The sequence below is a fragment of the Psammomys obesus genome, unplaced genomic scaffold (genome assembly GCF_907164565.1).
Source record: "Psammomys obesus unplaced genomic scaffold, mPsaObe1.curated_primary_1811, whole genome shotgun sequence".
Taxonomy (NCBI): domain Eukaryota; kingdom Metazoa; phylum Chordata; class Mammalia; order Rodentia; family Muridae; genus Psammomys; species Psammomys obesus.
The window spans coordinates 421715-428441 of NW_026596318.1; the positions used below are offsets into that span (position 1 = coordinate 421715).

At 48.7% G+C, this 6727-nt stretch overlaps 1 protein-coding gene across 2 annotated transcripts in view; it reads right to left on the reverse strand.

The window, feature by feature from the left end:
- The window catches only part of Trim39 (tripartite motif containing 39), a 13587-nt gene extending 13415 nt beyond the window's left edge, over nucleotides 1–172 (reverse strand). The window contains exon 1 of one of the 2 annotated variants that reach the window (XM_055597050.1): nucleotides 126–172. The gene's annotated coding sequence lies outside the window, so the exon portion shown is untranslated. Of the gene's footprint in view, nucleotides 1–18; nucleotides 106–125 lie in introns of those variants that run through there. The other variant, XM_055597048.1, reaches the window with a different exon arrangement.
- Nucleotides 173–6727: the final 6555 nt, after the last annotated feature.

Consider the following 6727-nt stretch of genomic DNA (forward strand, 5'->3'; position numbering starts at 1 on the left):
CGGCGGCGCAGCACCTACCTTCCCGGCTCCGGGTCCCGGAGCGCGGGGCGCGGGGCCGCCGGAGCACTGCCTCCCTCCTTCCTCCTCCCCTCACCCCCGCCCCGCGGCCGACGCACAATACTCGCCGGAAGCGGAAGTCGCGGCCGAGGGGAGACGGCGGCGCGCCGGGGCCTAGCAGGCTCTGCGGCCGGCGAGCCCGAGGCGAGGGCCGGCGCGGCGAGCCCCGGGCGAGAGGGCGCACCGGCCGCGGCGGGCGGCGGAGGTGCTGCGCCCAGGTGACCCGAGCGCGCCTCAGGGGACGGAGGGCCGCGCATGCGCGCGGCGGGGCGCCGAAGGCCGTGGCCGGCGGCGCGCAGCCCTGGCGGCTTGCCGGCGGGGGTTCATGGCGGTGTCCGGGGGGCTGGGAGCAGCAGGGGCGTGGGCGGCCACCGGCTACGCTTTCCCGGACTCCGGGTGAGTTCGGGGGTCGGGTCGGAGTGTAAGGCGGCGGCGGCGGCGGATTACGTGTCTGACCTGAGATGCTCTGCTGGCACGTCACTTCCGACTGGCTGGGTGTTAGCATTTTAATGGTCAAGGACTAGGTGAGTGTTCTTGGCTGCAGACCGAGCTGTGCCTTATGTCTCCCCTGGTTGGCTGACAGTCACGAAATGCTTTCCCTGGCTGGAGCAGGGGCGTGGAAAACTGGTCTGGTCCAGTGCTTTCCTGCTCACGCATCTGTCACCAGCATCTGTACGGCAGACGGAATTCAGTGTTTAGTAGGTCCCGAGTGAGAACCGAAGCCTGTTGCTCTCTCTTTGAGGCCCTTGGCGTAAGTTTCCCCGGGAGAGTAGATGGAGCTTGCGGGTGGACGCCAGGCTTGCTCAGTAGCCTCTCTGTTTTTTGGAAGTGTCACGAATCTGTGATGATGAAGATTTTGTGGAAGGGGGTGAGTTGATGTGGGGGGAACATGTGATGGTGCAGATATAATGGATGCAGGGGGAGTTAGTGCCAGGATCCACAATCACACTACCAGTAGCATAGGTAGCTTGTCCCTCTGTTGTGAGACAGTCCTTTTTTGAGGAGGTAAGAGCATGCTTGCTCACCTCGGGGAACTGACACAGACCAAAGAATGGGTACCAGTGAACTCCGATTTGGTGAGGCATGAGTTTTACTGGGGTCCTTCAGAGTGGGTGAGAGGTAACTTGCAGGAGCAGAAATGGCCCAAAGACACTGGCTCAGCAAAGTCCACCCTAGCGTAATTGACAGCCCATAAACCTACAAACCTGGAGCTCACTGCACAGCACGGTAGGGTGGGGCATCTTCCATGCATTCTGTGCTTCTGCTGGGCTTGTCTGAGAGTGGCTTTCAACAGTCCTTACTGTTTAAGATACTTTTGGGGAAGGAATTTGCGGAGTCTAGTCAGCTTCAGGGACTTCTGAGGTTATTATGAGCTGTTTACTTTGTGTCTTAAGGTGCTTCCTGTAGTACCTCACTTCTCAGAAGATCTTGTTGTTTTACATCTCTGAGAATCTCCTGTCTTAGGACGCTTTCCTCCATGGTGCAAGGTTTTAACCGCAGAGTAAACTGCGTCTTGCAACAGTTGGCATACATTGTTTTTGAGTGGATTGTAATGTGTGCCCTCCTTTCAGAAAAAATGGCTACTCTGTGTTTTGAGTTTTGTTTTGTTTTCCACAAACGCCAAAAGTATTTTGGCTCCTTTGAAGATAGCATTTTGTGTAGTCCAGGCTAAACCTGAGCTCACTGGGTAGCTGAGGATGGCTTTAAACTTGATCCTTCTGCTTCACCTCAGAGTGCTAGAATTACAGGTGTTGTCCACAACTAACATGCACATTGAACCCCTCACACTTGGAGTCCAAACCACTTTAGTGTCAGAAGACAGGTTAAAGTGTCCGAGGTTAAAGATGTGACAGGTTAAAGAAGACAGGTGTGTCCGAGGGCCACAAATGGCGAAAACAACAAAACTACTTTAAGAAGTTAACTTTTTTGTTTTGTTGATGTTGTTTTTTTGCTTCCCTTTTATGGTAGTCAATGGTTTTAAGAACACATTTGATAATTACTCATTTTCTTCACTTCGTTGCTATCATATTTGGCAATTAAGGATTATAGACTACAGCAGTTGTTATGGCTAACTAAACACCTTATTTCTGATATAAGGTAGTTTGAAAGCTGTTAATGAGCTTCTGCCATTGTCCCTTAACATACCCCAGGGTGGTGCCCTCACTGTGGTACCTTTCCGTTATGAGGACTTGTCCCCTCCCCTTTTCATCTTGTATCTTGAGAATTTTCTCTGGCCACCTGCCCTGTCCCTATCTTCATTTTTTGTGCCCTTTGAGGTGTGTAGAGAAAAAGGCAAATAGGAATGAAATACCAATGTGTCTGTGGTTCCCAGAAGTTCTGTACTTACTGTAGCAGTTCATAAGCAGCTGCAGTCCTTCCAACCCAGTCATGCAGTGCCCTGTTTTCTGTTGTGCCTTGGGGCCTTCCATGAGTTGGTGCTCACATCTGGTCTCTGGAGCTCTTTCTATTGTGGGAAGCTGAGTGGTGGGATTTCAGTCTACTTGGGTAGCTTTCTGAAAGGTTAAAAAAGTTTGGCTTCTCAGTTATTTGGTTTTTCTTGTCATCAGGATAGCAACAGTTTTTTCAAGCTTTTTGCATTGCCAGGGAAACTCTAAAATAAATAACAAAACCATAGTGTGTCATACTATACAAAGTTGTTAGGCTTTCCAGTGAGGGGCTTCATTTCATAAAAATGTTTTTCTTCCTGAGTTTAAAAGTGTCTTTCATCTTACTTTAAAGCACTGCCAGCCTTGACTGATTCAAGGCTGTGTGTTGTGGGTTATTAATATTTATTATTGATTTATCTTTTAGTTAAACTGCACATATTCCTAAACCAGCTGTATACCCAAATCGCCACACAGAGACTAGGATTTATTTAATTAACCTAGAGCACAATGCTGGGCAATAGTTACTCCATTCTAAACCTCCAATCCTGCATAGTTTCCTACCATTCAGATTTCACCCATTATACTTGTTTTAAGTCATATCTTAGGTCCGCCTCATCCCTCCTCATGGTTCCAAGCCCTGTCCTGCCAACCTCTTCTCTCTCCTCCCACTGGCTTCCTTCTCCCTTCAGATCAGGATGTCCCACCCTATTTTTTCCATTCCACAGCACTGACTGGTTGTTTAATTGACAATTACAGAGAACAAATGGTGGCACATTTACACAAACTTGAGACAGGTGATACTTTAAGCATCACAATGCAATGTCTGTATTGAAACTGGATAGTAGGGTAGAGAAATCAGCATTTGAATGGACAAGGGTACATTCCACAAGAATACAGCAACAGCTGTGTCCTTGATAATGTGTCCTCAAGTTTCACTTTCATGAGTTGGACATTGCCTTTCTTTCAAGATTCCTTGCAAGGTTTATGTTGTTAAAAATGGCTCTCTTCCTCCGTCTCTGACTTCTGAGCCAGTTCCATGGTGGAATTTGAACTAGATATCCTCCAAATGAAGGGGTTCTTCGGTTTTTCCTAAACCTTGGGTAGGGATGTGCACATTGGTAATATACACCATAATGATCTCCTCATTCTTAGCTTTGCTTCCACGCCCTCAAGTAGGTGAAGCAGGTTACATGTCCACGCTGGTCTTTTCTCCAGCCACAGCGGTGTCTCACAGTTGGATCCCTGAGGTTTTGTTTCTGGGAGCCCTGAAATGCGATGTCATGTTTAGGGTACAAGGTCTTTGATCTCAGCAAGTATATGGTAGGATGGAGTAGCATTCTGTATTTCAGCTCCTCCGAGAGAAGAGGCAAAGCCATGTGAGGTCTGGGACAGGAGCCAGTGAAATGGCTGTGGGGGGGATGTGGAGACCGACAGACATCAGGTGTCAGACTCACAATTGATCCCTGAATGTTCCTTTCCCGAAAGTCATACAAGGGCCATGTGCTCTGTTTGTTCAAGGAAGTGCTTAAGGGTATAATAGGGAGCTACCCTGCTCTGTTTACCAATAGCTTGCTTCTCGTATCCTAACTGACTGCCCAGCTGTCAGTTTTTCCAGCTGTTAATCCATCTGAAGAAAATACATGTAATATAAAAACATAAGCATGTAAATTTCTGCTTAGCAGCCTTTAGTGACTGCTTTATCCAAACATGTCCAAATACAGGCTCTTTCATTAGGTTAAAGAACTGCCATGGTGATGAAGCAGGTGCAGCTTTAAGAGTTTTCCACTACACTCAGTTATTGGATCTCACTGGACCCTCATGTCCCGTGTGTCTTGAGTACCAGGAGGGTTTGTGAGCTGCTGGAAGGACACAGGCTTCTCCTTAAATCCAGTCTCAAGTGTTAGGCACTTGAGCTCCGGAATGCCTGTTGAACAGTCTTTAGAGGAGACTCTCAGGGCCTGGGAATCCTTGATCCTATAGAGATGACCAGACCAGCAGGTTGTGGATTGCTGTGTACAGGAGAGCTGTGACGTCTGCTTTTTGTGCCTTCTAGATGTGGCACCACCACAAAACATCTGCTCTGGGTGTGTGCTCTGCTCCCTCTGCTTACCCAGAGCACAGGGCTCAATCCTACTTCTGTCCAGCCAGCACTCCCTATCACTTCTCAAGGTCTGATACCTTACTTTCTTGTGTGTCCTACCCAGATCCATTTCTCCAATGCAGACATTTCTCTAAATGTCCCACTGACGACCTCCACCTCAGGAAATACTAGTGACATTTCATCTCAGGGTCTCCTGCACTGTCTGCGATGTCTCTGCTCAGATGCGCCATTGGAAGGCTTCCTCCTTTGCTGCTGGTGTGTGCAGTTTTCCTGGCCCGTTTGCATCCCTGTAGATTCACTTTCTCATGTCCTGATTGTTGTTGCTCATTTGTTTCTCTGGCCTCAAACACACAGAGATTGACCTGCCCCTGCCTCCTGAATGCTGGCATTAAAGGTGCTGCCACCCCATCCGACTGCCTGGATGTAGTTTGGAGAAAGAGCTCTAGGTCCTGCTACAGACCAGATCCATATTCCTGTTACTTCCTACATTTTTAGCTGATCTTTTTATCTGATCTTTTTGTGAACCCCGAGATGGAGAACTGGAAAAACTTGTTTGTTGTTGAGTGGTTCATCTCTAACACACCTTTTACCCTAGAGCTTTCTGTTTACTGTAAACAAGTATTTGTGTGGCTCTGCTCTAGCTCACACCTTTAATCCAAGAGCTAAATAAAGTCAACCATACAACCAGGGAGTGAACAGAAGTAAACAGAAAGGAGGGACATTGAGTTGAGGGTATTTAAGACTGTGGAGAAGGAGAAGGGCTTTTTCATTCTGGGACACGAGTGGAGGAGGGAGGTCAGCTGGGTGCTTTCCCTGCCTCTCTGAGCTGGCAGCTTTTCACCTCCGCAACTGGCTCCTCAGTCGTCAGTGGTGAAATGGGATGATGGCGATTTTCTTTGTTTGTAACCACATCCCTAGTGCTCTTGCCGGGAGGAGAGACTGACGTCCCTTCCCAGTGGAGCCCCGCAGTCTCAGTGTCTTCTTAGGACCAGAGGGAACAGAGTGACAAGTCTAGTAAGTCCCGAGCATTCCCTGGCCTCATCGAGGGCCCTCACCTAGGTGAACTAACCGAGTTACACGGCTTTTCTGGTTCTTCCTGTTAGAGCGTGAGCTTCCCAGGTTGGACAGTTGTTGCTAAAACCCTAATCAGCCTTTAGTGAGTTGTAACTTTGTGTGTGTGTGTGTTGGTAGTTACTGACCAAAGTGGTAGCTGCTTAAAGTTGGGTAGCTGTGGCCTTTGCGACTGGGTCTCATTTTGTAGCCCAGGCTAGCCTCAAGCTCAGGAGTCTCCTTTTAGATTTTCCAAGAGCTGGGGTTGCACTCCTTTGACAAGCAAGGTCATTAAAAGAAAACAAGACTTAGTTGTTGCACCAACTAAGTCTTCCTTTTACAGGACGAAGCAAAGCCAGGCATGGGGGTGCAAACCTATAATCCCAGCAGTCAAGACGCTGAGGCAGGAGGATTGCTGAGAAGCTAGCTTGGGCTACCTAACAAGGCTCTGCCTGCCAAAAAAACAAAAAAACAAAACTGAGAATTGGGGCCAGTCCTCTGAAAACCCTGCTGCTTCATCAGCTGCATGTGTCGTCTAAGCACTTGGTTTACTTTGAACAATGTCTACAGCGTGGTTCTCAACTGGTGGGTCGCAACCCCTTTTGGGGGGTCAGATGACCCTTTCACAGGGGCCACATATCAGATATCCTGCACATCCAATATTTACATTACAGTTGATAACAGTAGCAAAATTACAGCTGTGAGGTGGCAAGGAGATGATTTTATGGTGGAGAGGTGACCACAGCGTGAGGAACTGTATTTTAAAGATAGTAGCATGAGGAAGTTGAGAGCCACTGGTCTGCAGCCTGTTCTGAGATTTCATGTTAAGAAGCTCATACTTTGTGAGAAGGTCTGACTGTGTAGACCCAGGCTGTCCTCAAACTGTAGTCTTCCCACAGCCTCACTGGCCAAGGAATCTCTTTCCCCATCACCTGGAAGAAGAAACCCTGTTCCGTCGTGTGATTTCAGCAGGTCAGCCATCTCTTCCCGCTGTCCCTCTGCTGCTCCTCCGCTGAGTCTGGATCCTCCAGAGCAGCACCTCTCAGCCTTCCTGGTGCTGCCCCCTGTAACGCAACTCCTCAGGCCGTGACCCCAACCATAAGTTATTTCTGTTACTGCTTCATAACTGTAA